The following is a 22,681-nucleotide window of genomic DNA, read 5'->3' as shown; positions in this document are numbered from 1 at the left end:
TTACCGGGTAGTACAAGTCACCAGACCTGGCGCAGTCTATCTGGAGACCGAAGATGGCATCAAAATGCTTAACTCATGAAACATTGAGCATCTTCGTAAGTTCTACGCGTAAGGCGCGATTGTCGGGCCCAGTCCCCGGCAACCACCTTTTGTACAAGCTTTGCCACAGTGTATGTAACCCTTCGTACAAATCTAGACGCAGACCCTGTGCACAGATAAAGCTAGGCATTGCATCATATCATTATTTGCATGTTCATTATGCATTTTCTTGTGTTATGATGTCACTACTGGCTTAGTTTACAAGTTATTAAGAGTGCTTGATGGACTTATAATCCTTGTTACCGCATCTTCCCTCTTTCCATAGGACGAATCCTCTTTTTGCTATGTATGTTTGACCTCTAGGTAAACAGGAGACAACGGAGAAGGAGGGACAGCGAACCATCACACCTTCAAGGGGGGCTCCTCTAAAGAGTAAATGCGCATATTGGACGTGGGTCGGGAGGACAACAGTTTCTCGACGCGTGTCCGTGCATAGAGGGAGCCTAACCCAACATGCCCAGCGGAACGTATGGCTCAGGCTCGGTGGCTTCTCTCGGGGGTGCACAAACACGGGTGTTTATTTCCCCCTGACTTGTGCACAAACAATAAGCCTCCGACCCAACGGCCTAACGCTGCCGGGGAATGCTACTGCTCCATGAATACCTGGCCCATGCCATAGAAGCCACACTACGAGAGATCAAGGAGCACATCAACAAGACCAAGACCCGAAAAGTCACCTCTCCGGCAAGGTCGAGCCAATCTACCACCGCTCCACCTCATCGCTACACCAGTCACTTAACGATGAGGTGTCGAACTTCCCAGATGGCTAAGTGGCTCTTGCTGGGCACGTGGAGATGCGCCGGAAGATGGTTTATGACCAATTGAGACCCGTACAAAGGCATGTGAAGACACCAAGCAACGTCCAGCTAAGAGGTGGCAGGAGCTTGCCAGGGACTCACCCCCGTTCGCCACCTAAGGCTGCATTTATGGCATTTTGTCTTAAGTGCAAGAGTTAGGTATGATAGTACTGTTAGCTATTTAATCATGTCTGTTTTCCACTCTGGATGACCCTTGAGCTATAAAAGGAGGCCCAAGGCAACCTAGTATAGGATTCGGACCCCGGGGGATTAGACCCAAGAATATTTGTATTCTCGTAGTAGCTCTCCGCGACAACCCTTGCTGGGGTAGAACGCAGTGCGAGATTCGTCTTCCCCAATCAATCCACCAAAGTAGGAGTAGGGTTTTCACTTCTCAACGGCCAGGACCTGGGTAAATGCCTCGAGTCTCATCATCGTGCTGCCCCGTAGTTTCTGCTCTTTGTGCAACCTGATCTCCCCGCCGAACCACAAGGGGCCAATGGTCCCATAGGTGATCCAGTGCACACCTACCCCGACAGCTTAGGCAGGTGTGCACTCGATCACCTACAGGACCATTGGACCCTTGTGGTTCGGAGGGGAGATCACATTGCACAAAGAGCAGAAACTACGAGGCAGCATGATGATGAGACTCGGGGCGTTTCCCCAGGTTCAGGCCACTAAGAAGAGTAAAACCCTACTCCTGCTTTGGTGGATTGATAGGGGAAGACAAAGCTCGCATGACTTTCTGCCCCCGGCAAGGGTTGACGCGGAGAGCTACTATGTGCATACTAATATTCTTGGGGTCTAATCCCATGGGGTGCGAATCATGTTCTAGGTTGCCTTGGGCCTCCTTTTATAGCTCAAGGGGCGTCCACAATGGCAAACATACATGATTAGATAGCTAACAGTGCTATCATACCTAACTCTGGCACTTAAGACAAAATGCCATAAATGCAACCTCAGTTGGCAAGCGGGGGTGCGTCCCCGGCAAGCTCCTACCACCTATTAGCTGGCTATTGCTTGGTATCTTGACACGCCTCTGGACGAGTGTCAACTGGTCGTAATCTGTCTTCGGCGTGTCGCCACGTATCTAGCGAGAGCCACTCAGCCATCTGGGAGCTCGATACCTCATCCATAAATGACTGGTGTACGATGAGGTGGAGCTATGGAAGGTTGGCTTGCGCTTGCTGGGGAGGTGACTTGACAGATCTTGTTGAGGATGCATGTGACTTTGTCCCCGACAGGTGCCGAGGGTTCTTGGCACATCTTGGGCTCGTCCTGGCTGTGGTGTGGTTCTTGCGAGAGTCGCTTAGCGAGTGTAGATTGCTTCTGCCGGAGTCTTGGTCTCCTTGATGCACTCCTTGATCCCTCATAGATCGGCTCCTCCATTTTGGGCTGGGCCTTGGCTATGCTTCGTTGGTGGGTTTTGCTACTACTGTGTGTGCATATGTCAGGGCACTGGGTACCCCCGTCCTGGTGCATTGACAGGAGCCCCGGGACTGGCCAAAACGTGCTTGCCAATCGTCGTTGGGTCAGGCCCAAAATTTATGCACAGGCACACAATATGAGGGAGTAACTGTTCGCCCGTGACGGAGAATAGCGGGATTGGTGGACATGGGCGGTTGCCTTGGAGCAGAGGAGAGCTAGCTCCCGTGCCCTCCCCTATAAATTGGGGGGTCAGAGCGAGTGCTGCTCATCCATTCCTTCCTCCTCCTCGATCTAAGATTCACGTAGCTCGCCCTTCTTCCCTTGTCGACGGGCCGCCCCTGTACTTAAGACACGATGTGTATCTTGTTTTAGACCATGCACTATATTTGCTTTGTGGTGAACTAGTGTCTTTATGTAATCCCATGCCATCCCCCTTAGCTTTCCTCTTGGTATTTGTATGGCTAATTTCTTTGTGTGCTCTGGTTACCCACCAACAATGTGCTACCGCGATTGCCTCGAGGAATGGGTCCTTAGCATTCTGCAGGCGAGGACACGCTGTCGGCGAGTTTTTCCTCATCGGTCTTTGATGCTGCCGCGTGTTTTGTTGAGAAGGCTCAAAATAAAATAGGGCCGCGATCAGGAAGACAATAAGGTTCCATTATGTACAATATTCACCATACGAAATCTTGGACGCAGAGGGTAATATGCAAAATTCAAGCTTTTAATAAAAACCGATGCTCATGTCAACTCATCTTTCATTAATGTTCCTTCTTTATCTCGGTGGATGTCTACCCACATTCGTCGTTCCCTTCTTCTTCCATCGTTGTTTCTTCCCTTCGCATTCCCCATCGCGCGCACGGTGTAAACCGTCGCTGTCCTAGGAGGAAGAGAAGAATGAATAGAGAGGAAATGGAGGTACTTGAGTAAATGTTAGTTATGAGCATGGACCGCGACAAGAGCTTGCCGGGCCAACGTAGATGTTCATAACTTAGCCAAAAGGGAAGGAATAGTAAATATGCTTGGTCGAACCTTCCTTCTTTTCCTTCTTGCCCAATAGTCCCGTAACGACAAGAATGTTGGAAACGATGGGGAACGGGACCTCGCTGTGGCTCGTTCGCCGGAGTCGCCGACCAATGTATTCTCTCTAGCGCTTGGCCCCAGATTTACCAACGTGGGGAAAATGCAGGACCAGGCCACACGCGAGCTCATCGACATCGGCGGCTCTGCTGTGATGCAGAACTGGCCATAGGTGGGGAAGGAGAAGATAGGAAGGGTATCGACGTGTACCTTTCCTTCTTCCTTGCCCATTCACTCGTAGCCGCACCTCCCCAGGGGTTAGGTGGGCTAGCTCGACGATTGTGATAGGGATGCATCGTCGCCTAGTCTGCCTCTTCCCCTGCCAAGGTCGTCACCATGGTCGTGCTGTCCGCATTAGATGCAGCAACCATGACGTCGACGATCCTCATTGCCGTTGACGCAGCCACGACGGTGGTGCGTGGCAGTGCTCGGAGAGAAAAAGGCCCATAAGGTCAAGATGTTCTTCTTCCTTTAAGCTCAAGGTGGAGGGGGTGCTGATGAAGATCAATGAAGTGCACACAATCTCGGGTTTGCGCACGTGAATGCGCCCCCTACCTGGCGTGCCAAAGATGTCAGGAAAGATGTGCACTCGATAAACTATGGGACCATTGGCCCCTTAGGGTTCGACGGGGAGATCACGTTGCACAAAGAGCAGAAACTACGAGGCAACACAATGATAAGACTCGGGGCTTTTACCCAGGTTCGGGCTACTGAGAAGCGTAAAACCCTTCACCTGCTTTGGTGGATTGATTGGGGAAGACAAAGATTGCACGACATTCTGCCCTGGCAAGGGTTGCCGCGGAGAGCTACTACATGCGTACAAATATTCTTGGGCTAATCCCTTGGGGTCTGAATCCTGTGATAGGTTACCTTGGGCCTCCTTTTATAGCTCAAGGGGCGTCCACAGTGGAAAAAAGACAAGATTAGATAGCTAATAGCGCTATCATACCTAACTCTGGCATTTAAGACAAATGCCATAAATGCAGCCTTAGGTGGCGAGCAGGGGTGCGTCCCCAGCAATCTTATGCCACCCATTAGCTGGTTGTTGCTTGGTATCTTGACACGCCTCTGGACGGGTGTCAACTGGTCATAATCTGCATTCCAGTGCGTTTCCACATATCTAGCGAGAGCCACTCAGCCATCTGGGAGCCCGACACCTCATCGATAAGTGACTCGTGTAGCGATGAGGTGGAGCGATGGTAGGTTGTCTTGCGATTGTTGGGGAGGTGACTTGCCTGGTCTTGTTGAGCATGCATGTGCCTTCGTTCCCGGAAGGTGTCGAGGGTTCTTGGTGCGTCTTGGGCCCGTCCTCGGCTGATGCGTGGGTCTTGCCGACGTCGCTTAGCCAGCTTTGGTTGCTTCTGCCGGAGTCTTGGTCTCCTTGATGCGCTCCTTGATCCCTCGTAGAGAGGCTCCTCCGTCTTGGGCTTTGCCTTGACTACGATTTGTTGGTGGGTTTTTCTACTAATGCATGTGCATAAGTTAGGGGCACTGGGTACCCCCATCCTAGTGCACCAACAGATGTAATAAAGGATGCATTTATGTATGATACAACACTGTTACCATGTACGTTGGTGATTCAATCCAAGGGTTTTCATAGAGACACACGAAGACCGTATGCATGAAAAGGTAGGTCGTGACACCATATCACCATCACTATTTACTTTTAACCTTGAAACTATCAAGATAGGGGACTAGCAACCCCCTTGCCAAGTTGGGTGTAATCATTTTTTTGTTATGTACATGTGTTGTTTATCTTGTAAGCTTGTAGACCCCCAGTGGTTTGATTAAATTTTGTTCTTAAGTGAGGGAAATAATTTCTGTTGATGTGCTACATCATTATTCCTCTTCGGGAAAATCTAACAACTCTTATGGGAGTAGCAACATTTGAGTCTCCAGGCGTAAATCATGTGTGTTCCCCAACCATTATGCATGTAAAAGGCATGAGGATCGAGTGAGTAGATAAGCATGTCGTTTTGTATCTCTTGGGTCCTCGAAAGATGTTTTGATTAGACATCCTGCGATGCGTCCCCGAAGCGACGTATGCATGCCCCAAGAGCCCGTGATATGATGACACGACATGAAAATGGAGAGACATATAATTTAGCAGAAGTGGGTCTAGGATGGTCGGGACTAGGTGATATACTTCACCCCTAATGCAAGGATGCCTAAGTTGGGGTCCTCGACCTGAGTATTTCCTCCAGAATGATACAAATCCCGGCAAATACGAACTGAAGGAACTTTGGGATATTCTCATCCGATTCCTGGGGTGTAAGACTCCTCAACCTAGGGTGAAAGCACTTAAGAAATCTGTGTAAGGTTGAACTAGCTTGGAAGGCCGAAGACTGAAGATTGACAGCAGCTTGAGAAGGCCGAGGAACCTCCTCGGCTCGAAAACTGATTCAAGGGCTACTAAAGAAGTCCTGGATTAGGAGGTGCTTGATACGTCTCCAACATATCTATATATTTTTATTGTTCCATGCTATTATATTATCACTCTATGATGCTTTTTGGGCATTTACTTGTTGTTTTATATTATTTTTGACCATTAACCTATTAACCCAATGCTAAGTGTCACTTGCTATTTTCTGCATGTTTTTGGATTTCCACGAATAGTGTACCCAACGAAGTCCAAATACCCCTAAACTTTTTCACAATTTTTTTCTGGACAAAATAAGGACGTGGAAGCTTTAGAAGGAGACAAGAGGCCCCATGGGGTGGCGCCAAGCCAACAGGGCGCGCCCAAGGGGTGGTTGCACCGTGATGGCTTGGGGACACCTCCCTTGGCCTCCGGTGCCCCTCTCTATCCTATAAATTTTTATTAATCCTAAAACCCCTAAGGAGCCCCCCGAAACACGTTTTTCGCCGCTGCAAGTCTCTGTTCCGTTCTTTGCCCATATGGAGCCCTATTCTGGTGCGCTGACGGAGGGGCGATTGATCAAATAGGGCCTCCACATAAACCTTGTTTCTCCCATGGTGACGTGTGAGTATTTCACCATAGAGTATGGGTCCGTAGTTAGTACCTAGATGACTATATCTCTCTCTATGTTATTCATTGCCAAGATCATCGCAATTCTTGCGGTGATCTATCTTATGTAATCACTTTGTGCAGTGCATTTGTTGGGATCCGATGAATTGTGGGTTTATGTTCAGATTAATTATGAGATTATATTGAGTTCCTTCCAGGTCTTCCATATATATGCATGGTTATGATAGCTTTGTAATTCTGTCCGATCTATCAATTTAGTTTGGCCAGTTAGATTGATTTATCTTCAGTGCGAGAGGTGTGTTGTAGTGGGTTCAATCTTATGGTGCTCTATATCCGAGTAACGAAGTAGGGGTGCATGAATTTTTATTGCTACCACTAAGGATAAAACGATGGGGTTGATCCATATTACTTGGATTTTCTTTGTCTACATCATGTCATTGTTCTCCAAGCATTACTCTGTTTTACTTAGTACTCTAGATGCACGCTGGATAGCGGTCGATGGGTGGAGTAATAGTAGTAGATGTAGGCATGAGTCGGTCTACTAGCTCATGGACATGATGCATATATGTAATGATCATTGCCATGAATAAATATTGCATAAATATGCGGTTTTCTATTAGTTGTCCAACATTAATTTGTTTACCACTGTATGCTTTCTACGAGACAGAAGCCTCTAGTGAAAACTGTGGCCCCGGGGTCTATTTACAAATATATTTACAAATGCTCTTAATACTTTGTTGCCATTTATTTGTTTCCTTTTTATTTTACAATTTACAATTATCAACTATCGTCTTCACTACTCATTTCTTGCAAGTAACGAGTTCAAGGGGATTGACAACCCTCTTGCCCGTGTTGGGTGCAAGTGTGTGCTCTTTTGTGTTTAGGCGCTGAAGACGGGAAATTGCATGGTTCTCCTATTGGTCCAATAACCTTGGTTCTCACTAAGGGACATACTTAACTATATTGTGCTGCATCATCCCCTCCTCTTTAGGGAAAAACCCAACGCAAATCACAAGCATCAGTGCTCTGAAAATCCAAGTGTTGGAGGCATGTAATACTTGTGACCTGCGTTGGATTTTTCCCTGAAGAGGAGGGGATGAAGCAACATGGTATAGATAATTAATTCCCTCAGTGAGAGCCAAGGTTATCGAGCCAATAGGAGAACCACGCAATATCACGTCTTTAGCGCCTGCACACAAAAGAGCACACTTGCACCCTACGAGGGCAAGAGTGTTTTCAATCCCCTTGAACTCGTTACTTGCAAGCAAATGAGTAGTGTATATGATAGTTTATAATTGTAAATTGTAAAATAAAATAAAACAAATAAATGGCAGCCATGTATTAATATCGTTTGTAAATATATTTGTGAATAGACCCGGGGGCCATAGTTTTCACTAGAGGCTTCTCTCTCGTAGAAGGCATACGTTGGGTAAACAAATTACTCTTGGGCAATTGATAGAAAAACGTTTAGTTATGCAATATGTATTCATGGAAATGATAATTACATATAGGAATTACGTCCATAAGCAAGTATATTGACTCCTACGTGCATATACTACTATTACTCTGCCCATTGACCGCTATCCAACATGCATCTAGAGTTTTAAATAAAACAGAGTAATGCTTGGAGAACAATGACATGATGTAGACAAAGAAAATCAAGTTAACATAAATCAACCCCATATTTTTATCCTTTGTGACAGTAATATAATATGTGTCATGTCCCCTACTTTGTCACTATGATATAGAGCACCGCAGGATTCAACCCACTACAACACACCTCTCTCACTAAAGATAGATCAATCTAGCTGGCCAAACCAAATCAATAGATCAGAGAGAATTACGAAGCTATCATAATCATCATATTAGAATTCGGAGAAGACTGAAATATATTTCATGAATAAACTGAACATAAACCCACAACTCATCGGCTCCCAACAAACGCATCACACAAATTGATTACATAAGATAGATCACCGCAAGAATCATGGTGATCATGACAATGAAGAATGTATAGAGAGAGATGGACATTTAGGTACTGAATACAAACCCATAGGTCTGTAGTGAACTACTTACACATCACCATGGAAGTAGCAAGGTTGATGTAGAGGCCCTCCTTGATAGATCCCCCCTTTTAAAGTTCACCGGAATAGGGCTCTAGGTGGGCACGCGGCGGAACAGAGACTTGCGGCCATGGAAAAAATGTTTCAGGAGGCTCCCTAGGTTTTGGGGATAATTAATAATTTATAGGACAAAGAGCGGCACCGAAGGCCAAGCGATGTGGCCCCAAGCCATCAGGGCACAACCACCCCGCGGGTGGACCCTATTGGCCTCGCGCCACCCCATGGGGCCTCCGACCTCCTTCCAAAGTTTCCAGGTCCTTGTTTTCTCCAAAAAAATCGTCATATTTGGGGGGTATTTGGACTTCGTGTGGTATAGTCTTCCTGAAAAGTCAAAAACATCCATAAAACAACAACTGACCCTTGGCACTGGCTTAATAGGTTAGTATTCAAAAATAATATAAGATAACAAGTAAATGCCTAAAAAGTATCCTAAAATGATAATAATATACATGGAACAATCAAAAAATATAGTGTGGGTGACGTATCAACATCCCCAAGCTTAATTCTTGCTCGTCTTCAAGTAGGTAAATGATAAAATCAGAATGTTTGTTGTGACATGCTACCCAACATGTAATCTGTGCATGTATGATCATTGAGAAACCATGAATTAACAAAATCAACATAGTAATATCCATGAACATAAGTGACATTGTCATCAATGTTCAAAATATATGATCCTTAAAGAATGTTACCCCCCATTTATTTTATCATGGCTCTGTCTTCACCACATAAATACAAATGTCAAGCACCATGGTGTTAAGCCAGGCAATTGGATCATAATTTTGAATGCGCTTTAGATTTTGATTACTCACTCAATACATGAGCGTGAACCATGGACATAGCATATAAGTGGAATATAATATGGCGGTAGGCTTCAAAGGGGTAAAAGTGGAAAATAAGAAAGTCTTGCATCACCTGGGCAGATCAACGAGCTATGGAGATGCCCATCAATCTATAGCAATGTGAGGAGTAGGGATTGCCATGCAATGGATGGACTAGAGCTATAAGTGTATGAAAGCTTGACTGGAGCTAAGTGGGTGTGCATCCAACTTGCTTGCTCATGAAGACCTCAGTCATTTGAGGAAGCTTGCCATCGCAATATACAAGCCAAGTTCTATAATTAAAAATTCCCACTAGCATATGAAACTGAAAAAACATGAGACTCTCTGTATGAAAAACATGGTGCTACCTTGAAGCACAAGTGTGTAAAAAGAGGTAGCAGCATTATCCCTTCTCTCTTTTCTCTCATTATTTATTTATTTTTCTCTTTTTTTCTTCCTTTTTTAATTTTTTAATTTTCCTTTTTATCTTATTTTTCGTCCAGATCTCATCCCGACATGTGGGGGAATCATTGTCTCCATCATTCTTTCCTCACTGAGACATTGCCCTAATAATGAAAAGCATCACACTTCTATTTACTTGCAACTCGATATGAAAAACTACTAAACAATATGGCTCTATATGAATGCCTCTAGCAGTGTACCAGGATGTGCAATGATATAGAATAGAAAGGATATAAAAAAGGGACAAGCCATGGAAATATCATGCTAGCTATCTTACGATCATGCAAATAAATATGACAATGAGTGTACTAGTCATATGATGTGACGGTGCTAGTTGCATGGCAATATATCTCGGAATGGCTATGAGAATGCCATGATAGGTAGCTATGATGGATGTTTTGAGGAAGATATAATGTGGCTTATGTGGAACGTACCGTATCATGCCGTGGGGCCTGGATGCACCGGCGAAGTCCGCACCGATCTTCGAGGTGAGAAAGGGCAATGCACGATACCGAAGAGGCTCGAAAATATGAGGTGGTGAGAGTGCACTGGTCCATAGATTCACATTATTCATAAATAACTCACATACTTATTGCAAGGTTTTATTAGCTCTCTTGAAGCAAAGTACTACTCACATGCCCCAAGGGAGGAGGTTGGTAGGATTTAACCATCGCGTGCCCCCGACCTAAACAACACATGATTTCAACGAGAAATAAGAATGCTCACACATCATCACCATGCCATAACCAATATTTAGATGGAAAATAAATTAACATCCATTAACTATAGATATTTTTACTAACCAACAACCATGAACTCACACCCTTTCATATTACCAGATCAATATCATTAACCCACAATTTATCCTTTATATGCTACATGTGGTTTTGATTATGCACTCCTTGAATACCTATTATTATTTGACTAGTCTTATAACCCACTAATATTACCATCAGTATTTATTAACTCTCATACAAATTTAAGTGAAGAACTAGAGTGCAATTATTTCTATAAAATCTATATGCTACCTTGTCTAAAAGATATAAGTGAAACATTAGAGCAACTGCTTAGCTCAAAAGATATAAGTGAAGCACATAGAGTATTATAATAAACCATGGTGAGCATGTGTCTATATCAAGTGGGTGTGTCAATCAAACAATTATTATGGAAAACTATAACAAATTAAAACTAAAGCAAATGATGCTCCAAGCAAAACTCATATCATGTGACGAATAAAAATATGGCTCCACGTGACATACCGATGGATTGAGACGAAAGAGGGGATGCCTTTCGGGGCATCCCCAAGCTTAGACGCTTGGGTCTTCCATGATTTGACTTGGGGTGTCTTGGGAATCCCCAATCTTAGTCTCGTTGCCGCTCCCTATTCCTTCATCCATCGTGATAATACCCAAAGCCTGAAAACTTCAGCACACAAAACTCAATAGAAAACTCATGAGATCCGTTAGTTGGTTAGGCAAACCATAAACATTAGGCACTATTATAAATTGATTCATATTTTATTATTGCATAATTTACTGTATTATAACTTCTCCGTGACTTATACCCCCGATATAATCCATAGCATCATCAAAACAAGGAAAGTATGCAAGAAAAAACAGAATCCGTCTAAAACAGAATTGTGTGTAGTGATTAGCAAATACACCCTACTTATGTAACTCCAAAAACTATGAAAAAATAGAAAAACCAAAGGAATTTGTATATCAATACTATGTAAAAAATTCAGGTCAAAAAGATGTACCATTAAAATCATAGGAATTCTACACTAGACACAAAAGTTTCTGTTTTTGCATCGTATCAATTCTACGTATCATTCAAATCATCCCAAAGGCTTCACTTGGCACAATCACTAGTTTAAACCTGAAAATACAATAATTACAGTAGTAATAATCATGCTATCTCACACAAACAGAAAGTATTGGATTGTCTGCCAACAAGCTCTTTGTTCATAACCATTAAGATAAGCTTGAGATTTCAGTGATGCTCACATAATTGGCAAGAATTGAAGCACAAAAAGAGCATCATAAAGTATGTGAAAAACACATATAATTCTAACATACTTCCTATGCATAGGCATTTTATATGGAAACATATTCTCAAGCCAAGTGAAATCTAGCATATGCAAATAGGAAGAGTGAATCACTAATAATTTCAACACAAAGAGAGATAACTGAGTAACATGCAAATTCCTATAACCATATTTCTATATCTCATAATAGTTACGAGTAGGATCATAATCAAGTTTAACAACATAACTTTCATGCAAAACATTCTCTTTATGATTGATAAGCATACAAATCTTATAATCTTTCAAGATAGTGGGATTAACATCAACTAAAGTCATGACCTCTTCAAACCCACTTTCATATCAAATTGCATAAGATTGATCATTCTCCAAAGTAGTAGGATCATTATTACCTAAGTTGACGCTCTTACAATCACACTATTAGTATTATTGCAAATATAATTATCATTAATAGATTCACCACGAAGCTCAAATAGATTTTCAAGATCACAAGAAACATCATGATTATCACCCAATCATGGTCACTAGCATAATTTGATATTCACATAATTTATACTAGCAACATTGCAATCATGCATTTCATTCAAGGAACTATTATGAATCACTTAATAAATTCCTTTTAACACTTCGTCGCAATTTTCATATTTAGGATTTTCAAGCAAAACCTCATAAAGATAATATAGTGCACTAAACTTGCTAGCATTTGGTCCAACATAATTGGGTCTTTTGAAACGATTAGTAAGTGGGTGAAGATCGATTTATCTTAATTTTCTTGTTTTACTTTCTATTTTTGTGTGACAAAGAAAAATACAAAATGGCCAGGCGAGTAGAGAGTAGAACAAGTGAATGATAATTTGTGTGTAGGTACGTGATATGAATTTGGTGATACCCCCCGGCAACGGCGCTAGAAATCCTTCCTCATACTAATGATGTGTGTTGGGTTTTTCACTAACTAGGAGGGGATGATGCAACATAATATAGATAAGTATTTCCCTCGGTGAGAACCAAGGTTATCGAACGAACAGGAGAACCACGCAATTTCATGTCTTCAGCGCCTACACACAAAAGAGCACACACTTGCACCCAGCGCGGGCAAGAGGGTTGGAATCCCCTTGTACTCGTTACTTGCAAGCAAATGAGTAGTGTAGATGATAACTGATAATTATAAATTTCAAAATAAAAAGAGAAAGAAAACAAATAAATGGAAGCAAGGTATTAAGAGTGTTTGTAAATATGTATGTGAATAGACCCGGGGGCCATAGTTTTTGCTAGAGGCTTCTCTCTCATAGAAGGCATACGATGGGTAAACAAATTACTGTTGGGAAATTGATAGAAAAGTGCATAGTTATGCAATATTTATTCATGGCCATGATCATAATATACCGGCATCACATCCGTAAGCAAGTAGACCGACTCCTGCGTGCATCTACTACCATTACTCCATCCATCGTACGCTATCCAGGATGCTTCCAGAGTATTAAGTAACACAACGTAATGCTTGGAGAACAACGACATGATGTAGACAAAGAAAATCCAATTAATATGAATCAACCCCATCGTTTTATCCTTAGTGGAAGCCATACAAATACGTGTCTTGTCCCCTACTTTGCCACTGGGATATAGAGCACCGCAAGATTGAACCCACTACAATGCAACTCTCTCACTAAAGATAGATCAATCTAGTTGGCCAAACCAAATCAATAGATTGGAGAGAATTATGAAGCTATCATAAATCTTGCATATAATAATTTAGAGAAGACTCAAATATATTTCCTGAATAATCTGAATATAAACCCAAAATTTATCAGATCCCAACAAACACATCGCACAAAGTGATTACATAAGATAGATCATTGCAAGAATCGCGACGATCATGGCAACGAAGAACATATAGAGAGAAAGAGAGATAGACATCTAGGTACTAACTACGGACCCGTAGGTATGTGGTGAACTACTCACACATCACCATGGGAGCAGTAAGGTTGATGTAGAGGCCCTCCATGATCGATCCCCCCTTCAGCAAGGAACTGGAACAAGGCTCTATGTGGGCACACGATGGAACAAAGACTTGTGGCGGTGGAAAAAGTGTTTTGGGAGGATCCCTAGGGTTTGGGGGATAAATGAGAATTTATAGTATAGAGAGGGGCACGAGAGGCCATGGGAGGTGGCCCCAAGCCAATAGGACGAGGCCACCCCCCCGGGCGTGCCCTGTTAGCTTGGCACCACCCTATGGGGCCTCCGGCGTGCTTCTGAAGCTTACAGGTCCTTATTTGGTCCAGAAAAAATCATCACAAAGTTTTGGGGTATTTGGACTCCGTTTGGTACAGTATACCTGAAAAGCCAAAAACATGCAAAAAACAACACTTAGCACTTGGCACTTGGCTAATAGGTTACTGCTCAAAAATAATATAAAACAACAAGTAAATGCCTAAAAAGCATCCTAGAACGATAATATAATATCATGGAACAATAAAAAATTATAGATACGTGGCGGACGTATCAACATGCGTTACGATCACTCGTATCAGCGTGTGTGTTGCTCATACCATGCGTCATCTTACACTCTTGATTTCTTGTAGAGCTTCCTATTGACATGCCATTTTCACCACCTCGTATATGATGATATTCTACCATGTTTGGGCCCACTTCGTGCGGAAACACACGAAAGAAAGGATTTCATAATTTGTTGCATCCATTAGTCATTATTATCGAGATCGAGGTGATACTCTAAAAAATTCTAGAATTATGTGATTTAAACAATGATGGAATGAGCACAAATATATCACACATTAGACACATGTGGGATGTCGTTGGGGTTTGTCGTCCATGTCGTGAGGTGAAACACAAGCATGTCCTGACCATCACGTGTTTCTGGCGCAAGGCTCTTAGTTGTGAACAACAACGCCATGACAATCTCAAAACAGGCTCGATGCCATGTCTGTTTGGGATGCCCCGCAGCTCATTGTGGAAAATATGACCATTCTGAATGGCTAGGACCCAACGAGGTGCCTCAAGGGTGGAAGGTGCGTTGAACACATGATTTAAGAAGACTAGTAGTGGCAACACACACCAACGAGGTCTCTGGATGAGAGCGGAGCATGAAGTCTCTTTGGCAATGACCATGGATGGACAACTCCTCATGAAGGGTGAAGCATGTTCGGAGAGTGCAAGCGACCTACTGATATGCCTCCAATGTATCTATAATTTTTTATTGTTCCATGCTATTATCTTATCATTCTAGGATACTTTTTAAGAATTTACTTGCTGATTTATATGTATTTTTAGCACTAACCTATTAACCCAGTGCCAAGTGCCAGTTATTGTTTTCTGCATGTTTTTGGATTTCCATGAATATAATACCAAATGAATTCGAAATACCCCGATTTTTTTTGATGTATCTAGACAAAACAAAGACCTGTAAGCTTCAGAGGAAGACAAGAGAGCACACGGGGTGCCCCGAAGCCAACAGGGCGCGCCCAGGGGGGTGGCCGTGCCCTGATGGCTTGGGGCAACCTCCCAGCTCCTCCATCCTTACGGCCTATAAATTCTCTAATATCCCAAAAAAACCCAGAGAGCCTCCCTAAACACTTGACGCTACAAGTCTCCATTCCACCATATGGCCATCCAGAGCCCTGTTTCGGTGCCCTCTCCGAGGGTGGATTAATCATGGAGGGCCTCTACACCAACCTTGCTGCTCCCATGGTGATTTGTAATTAGTTCAATATGGACCTATGGGTCCGTAATTAGTACCTAGATGGATATCTCTCTCTACGTTCTTTGTTGCCATGATCACCATGATTCCTGTGATGATCTATCTTATGTAATCACTCTTGTGCGATGCGTTTGTTGGGATCTGATGAATTGTGGGTTTATGTTCGGATTATTCATGAGATTATATCGAGTTCCTTGTTAGCCTTTCATGTATATCCATGATTATGATAGCTTCATAATTCTCTCCGTTCTATTGATTTGGTTTGGCCAACTAGATTGATTTATCTTCGGCGGGAGAGATGCGTTGTAGTGGCTTCAATATTGCGATGCACAATCCCAGTGAAAAAACGGACATGACACTTATTGTATTTCTGCGACTAAGGGTAAAACGATGGATTTAATTCATGTTAATTGGATTTTCTTTGTCTATAGCATGTCATCATCCTACAAGCATTACTCTGTTTTCACTTACTACTCTAGATGCATGATGGATTGCGGTTGATGGGAAGAGTAATAGTAGTAGATGCAGGCACGAGTCGGTCTAATTTCTTACGGACATGGTGACTATATGTGTGATCATTTCCATGAATAAATATTGCATAACTATGCGCTTTTATATCAATTTCCCATCGTATGCTTTCTACAAGAGAGAAGCCTCTAGCAGAAACTATGGCCCCGGGGTCTATACACAAATATAACTACAAAAATTCAAAATACCTTGCTGTCATTATTTTCTTTTTATTTATATTCAAATTATATTTATAAAACTATCTATCTACCACTACTTATCGCTTGCAAGTAACGAGTTCAAGGGGATTGACAACCCTCTTCCCCGCGTTGGGTGCAAGTGTGTGCTCTATTGTGGGTAGGCACTGAAGACACAAAATACTTGCCTCTACGGTGCTGCATCATCCCCTCCTCTTTGGGGAAAAACCAAATGGAGGTCACAAGTATGAGGAAGGATTTCTAGCGCCGTTGCCGGGGAGTATCATCAATTTCCTATCAAGTACCTTCTCACAAATTATCATTCACTTGTTTGACTTTTTATTTGCTATTTTATTTTTCTTTCTATAAAAATAAAAAATACAAAAGTATTTAACTTTGCTAGTTTACCTATTTACTTGCTATACTTGCTATTTTACTTGCTTCGCTTGTTACTTTGCTTGCTTGGTCACCATGTCTCAAGATATTACCAAGTTTTGTGACTTCTCGAATACTAATAAAAATGATTTTATTAGTACTATTATACCACCCACCGCTAGTGCGAAGTTTAATGATATTAATGCTGCATTGCTAAATCTTGTCACGAAAGAACAATTTTTCGGAAGTCCTAATGAGAATATGGCTTCACATCTCAATACTTCTATTGAATTATGTGATATTCAAAATAAAAAGAATATGGATAATGATGTGGTCAAATTGAAATTCTTTCCTTTTTAGTGACACGTATATTTTAAGCCCGATTTTCATCTTACCACGTAATAGTATTGGAACATGGGATAAATGTAAAGATGTTTTCATGATCAAGTATTTTCCTCCTTCTAAGATCATCTCCCCTAGAAACAAATTATGAATTTTAAGCAACATGATCAAAAACATATTGAACAAGCTTGGAAGAGAATGAAGTTGATGATTAAAAATTTCCCTAATCATGGCTGAACTTATGGATGATTATACAAAATTTCTATGTGGGGTTAAACTTTGCATCTAGAAATCTTCTAGATTTTGCTACGGGTGGTACCTTGATACGTCTCCATCTTATCTACTTTTCCTAATGCTTCTGCTCTTGTTTTGGACTCTAGTTTGCATGATTTGAATGAAACTAACTCGGACTGACGTTATTTTCAGCAGAACTACCATGGTGTTGTTTTTGTGCAGAAATAAAAGTACTTGGAATAGAACAAAACTTTTTGGAGATTGTTTCTGGAATATATAAAAATATTGGAACCAAGATCCATAGGAGGGGGTGCCACAACAGCACACTAGACACCAGGGTGCGCCAGGCCCCCTGGCGCGCCTTGACGCCAGCCCCCCTAGCGCGACATGGTGTCTAGTGCAGCTCACATGGCTTCGCTGATCCTAATTCCAATGCTATAAATTCCTATTTTCGGAGAAAAAATCAAAGAGGAAGTTTCATCTCGTTTCATGATACGGAGCCGCCGCCACCTCATATTCTTCATCGGGGGCTAATCTGGAGTTCATTTGGGGCTCCGGAGAGGAAAATCTTCGGTCTTCGTCATCACCAACCCTCCTCCATCGCCAATTAGATGATGCTCTACACTGGGAGTGAGTAATCCCTTCATAGGCTTGCTGGTCGGTGAAGAGCTAGATGACATTCATCATGTAATTGAGTTAATTTTGTTAGGGATTGATCCGTAATATCCACTATGTTTGGACATAGATGTTGCTATGACTTGGCTATGCTTATTGCTTGTCACTGCGGTCCGAGTGCCATGATTTCAGATCTGAAACATTTATGTTCTCACCATTATATCTATGTTCCTGATCCGATCTTGCAAGTTATATGAACCTCCTACATCTTAGGATCCGCATACCCCAAAGTGACAATAATTGGGATTCTTTCCGGTGATTATCGTAGTTTGAGGAGTTCATGTACTCACCATGTGTTAATGCTTTGTTCCAGTTATCTATTAAAAGGAGGCCTTAATATCCCTTAGTTTCCTTATGGACCCCGCTATCATGGGAGGGTAAGACAAAATATGTCATGCAAGTTCTTTTCCATAAGCATGCATGACTATTTATGGAATACATGCCTACATTATATTGATGAACGGGAGCTAGTTCTGTGTCACCCTATGTTGTGATTATTATATGATGAATATTGTCCAGCAATATCACCGATCCAGTGCCTACGAGTTTTCCACATATTGTGCTTGCTAAGTTATTACTATTGCTAGGGTTGTTACAACTGCTATCACTATTACTGTTACTGTTGTTATTGTTACCGTTGCTATCAAAACTATCATATTATTTTGCTATTGATCACTATGCTGCAGATACTAAATCTCCAAGTGTGGTTGAATTGAAAACTCAACTGCTAATATCTACAAATATTCTTTGGCTCCCCTTGTGTCGAATCTATAAATTTGGGTTGAATACTCTACCCTCCAAAACTATCGCGATCCCATATACTTGTGGGTTAGTGATACGTCTCCAACGTATCTATATTTTTTGATGGTTTCATGCTATTATCTTGTCAAACTTCGGATTTTTGTATGCCTTTTATATATTTGTTGGGACTAACTTATTAACTCAGTGCCAAGTGCCAGTTCCTGTTTTTTTCCATGTTTTTGACCCCTTTCAGAGGAGGATTTTAAACGGAGTCCTAACAGAACGAAACTACCAAAAAGATTTTTTCCGAAACAGAAAAACATCGGGAAGCGTGAGAATCAGGGCAGGGGGCCACCAGGGACCCCACAAGCCCCCTAGCCGCGGCCGGGTGGGCCCGCGCCTCCCAGGCTTGTGGGCTCCCTGGGCCTCCTCTGCCCTAGGTCTTTCGCCTATAAATTCCCTAAAATCCCAGAAAAAATCAGGAGATCATCAAAAGTACTTTTCCACCGCCGCAAGCTTCTGTCTCCGCAAGATCCCATCTGGGGCATGTTCCGGTGCCCTGCCGGAGGGGGGATTCGGATACGGAGGGCTTCTTCATCAACACCATGACCTCTCCGATGATGCATGAGTAGTTCACCATAGACCTACGGGTCCATAGCTAGTAGCTAGATGGCTTCTTCTCTCTTTTGGATCTTCAATACAAAGTTCTCCATGATCTTCATGGAGATCTATCCGATGTAATCTTCTTTTGCGGTGTGTTTGTTGAGATCCGATGAATTGTGGATTTATGATCATATTATCTATGAATCTTATTTGAGTTTCTTCTGATCTCTCTTATGCATGATTTCATATCCTTGTAATTCTCTTTGAGTTGTGGGTTTTGTTTGGCCAACTAGATCTATGATTCTTGCAATGGGAGAAGTGCTTGGTTTTGGGTTCATACCGTGCGGTGACCTCACCTAGTGACAGAAGGGGTAGGGAGGCACGCATCTTGTTGTTGCCATCAAGGGTGAAAAGATGGGGTTTTCTGTTGGAAATATGCCCTAGAGGCAATAATAAAATGGTTATTATCATATTTCCTTGTTCATGATAATCGTCTATTGTTCATGCTATAATTGTATTAACAGGAAACAGTGATACATGTGTGAATAAATAAATCACAATGTGTCCCTAGCAAGCCTCTAGTTGGCTAGCTCGTTAGTCAATAGATGATCATGGTTTCCTGATCATGGGCATTAGATGTCATTGATAACGGGATCACATCATTAGGAGAATGATGTGATGGACAAGACCCAATCCTAAGCATAGCACTAGATCGTATTGTTCGTATGCTAAAGCTTTTCTAATGTCAAGTATCTTTTCCTTCGACCGTGAGATTGTGCAACTCCCAGATACCGTAGGAGTGCTTTGGGTGCATCAAACGTCACAACGTAACTGGGTGACTATAAAGGTGCACTACGGGTACCTCCGAAAGTATCTGTTGGGTTGGTACGAATCAAGATCGGGATTTGTCACTCCGTATGACGGAGAGGTATCTCTGGGCCCACTTGGTAGAACATCATCATGAGCTCAATGTGACTAAGGAGTTAGTCACACGATGACGTGCTACGGAACGAGTAAAGAGACTTACCGGTAACGAGATTGAACAAGGTATAGGTATACCGACGATCGAATCTTGGGCAAGTTCTATACCGACAGACAAAGGGAATCGTATACGTGATTGATTGAATCCTTGACATCGTGGTTCATCTGATGAGATCATCGTGGAGCAAGTGGGAGCCACCATGGGTATCCAGACCCCGCTGATGGTTATTGGCCAGAGAGGTGTCTCGGTCATGTCTGTCTGTCTCCCGAACCCGTAGGGTCTACACACTTAAGGTTCGATGACGCTAGGGTTACAGGGAATTGTTATACGAGGTTACCGAAAGTTGTTAGGAGTCCCGGATGAGATCCCGGACGTCACGAGGAGCTCCGGAATGGTCCGGAGGTAAAGATTGATATATAGGACGGATGGTTTCGGATACTGGAAGTGTTTCGGGCATCACCGGTAACGTACCGGGACCACCGGAGGTGGCCCCGGGGGACCACCGAAGGGGGGCAACGACCCCGGGAGGCTAGATGGGCTAAGTGGGGAAGGGAACCAGCCCCTAGGTGGGTTGGTGCGCCCCCACCCAGCCCATGCGCACCAGAGAAGGGGGGAAGGGGGAAACCCTAGGCGCAGGTGAGGCCCAAGGCCCACCTAGGGTGCGCCCCCCCTTTCCCTGCCCTGGCCGCCGCCCCCTCCCATCTGGTGGCTTCCGCACCACCTAGGGGGGAACCCTAGGGGTGGTGCACCCCCCTCCCCCTCCTCCTATAAATATAGAGGGGTTTTGGCCATTGAGACACACGGTTTTATCTCTCTCTCGGCGCAACCCTGCCCCTCTTCCTCCTCCTCTCTGCCGGTGCTTGGCGAAGCCCTGCCGGGAGACCTCGTCTCTCCATCGACACCACACCGTCGTTCTGCTGGAGTTCTTCCCCAACCTCTCCCTCCTCCTTGCTGGATCAAGGTGCGGGAGACGTCACCGGGCTGCACGTGTGTTGAACGCGGAGGTGCTGTAGTTTTGCACTAGCTCGGAATCGCTGCGAGTACGACTCCATCAACCGCGTTCTAGCAACGCTTCCGCTTAGCGATCTTCAAAGGTATGAAGATGCTCTTACCCCTCTCTCGTTGCTGGTCTCTCCATAGGAAGATCTGAATATGCGTAGGAAAATTTTGAATTTATGCTACGTTACCCAACAGTGGCATCCGAGCCAGGTTTTCTATGCGTAGATTCTATGCACGAGTAGAACACAAAAGTTGTGGGCGATGATTTGTCAATTTGCTTGCCGCTACTAGTCTTATTCTTTTCCGGCGGTATTGTGGGATGAAGCGGCCCGGACCGACTTTACATGTACGCTTACGTGAGACTGGTTCCACCGACAGACATGCACACCATGCATAAAGGTGGCTAGCGGGTGTCTGCCTCTCCTACTCTAGTCGGATTGGATTTGATGAAAAGGGTCCTTATGAAGGGTAAATAGCTTTGGCATATCATCGTTGTGGCTGTCACGTAGGTAAGAAGGCATTCTTGCTAGAAACCCAAATCAGCCACATAAAACTTGCAACAACAATTAGAGGCCGTCTAACTTGTTTTTGCAGGGTTTGACATGTGATGTGATATGGCCAAAGTTGTGATGTTGCATGTATGATGTATGAGATGATCATGTTATTGTAATAGGTTTCACGACTTGCATGTCGATGAGTATGACAACCGGCAGGAGCCATAGGAGTTGTCTTAATTTATTGTATGAGATGCAACGCCATGTGCTTACTACTTTTACTTCATTGCTAACGGTTAGCTGTAGTAGTAGTGATAGTAGTAGTTGGCGTGATGACTTCACGGAGACACGATGATGGAGATCATGGTGTCACGCCGGTGACGATGATGATCATGCGATGCTTGAAGATGGAGATCAAAAGAGCAAAGATGATAACGGCCATATCATGTCACTATATGATTGCATTGTGATGTTTATCATGTTTTACATCTTATTGCTTAGAACGACGGTAGCATAATAAGATGATCCCTCTTAAAATTTCGAGAACGTATTCCCCTAAGTGTGCACCGCTGCGAAGGTTCGTTGTCTCGAAGCACCACGTGATGATCGGGTGTGATAGATTCTAACGTTCGCATACAACGGGTGTAAGCCAGATTTACACACGCGAAACACGTAGGTTGACTCGACGAGCTTAGCATGTACAGACATGACCTCGAATACAAGAGACCGAAAGGTCGAACATGAGTCGTATGGTTGAATACGATCAGCATGCAGTTTCTCACCATGGTGACTAGTCCGTCTCACGTGATGATCGGACACGGGTTAGTCAACATGGATCATGTATCACTTAGATGACTAGAGGGATGTCGATTTAAGTGGGAGTTCATATTTAATTTGATTAAATTAATTGTCATGAACTTAGTCTAAAAGTTGTCTTTATAAATATTGTAGATGGCCAACGTCAACCTCAATTTCAACGC

Source organism: Hordeum vulgare, chromosome 5H (assembly GCF_904849725.1).
Source record: "Hordeum vulgare subsp. vulgare chromosome 5H, MorexV3_pseudomolecules_assembly, whole genome shotgun sequence".
Taxonomy (NCBI): Eukaryota; Viridiplantae; Streptophyta; class Magnoliopsida; order Poales; family Poaceae; genus Hordeum; species Hordeum vulgare.
This window is presented reverse-complemented; position numbering follows the sequence as displayed.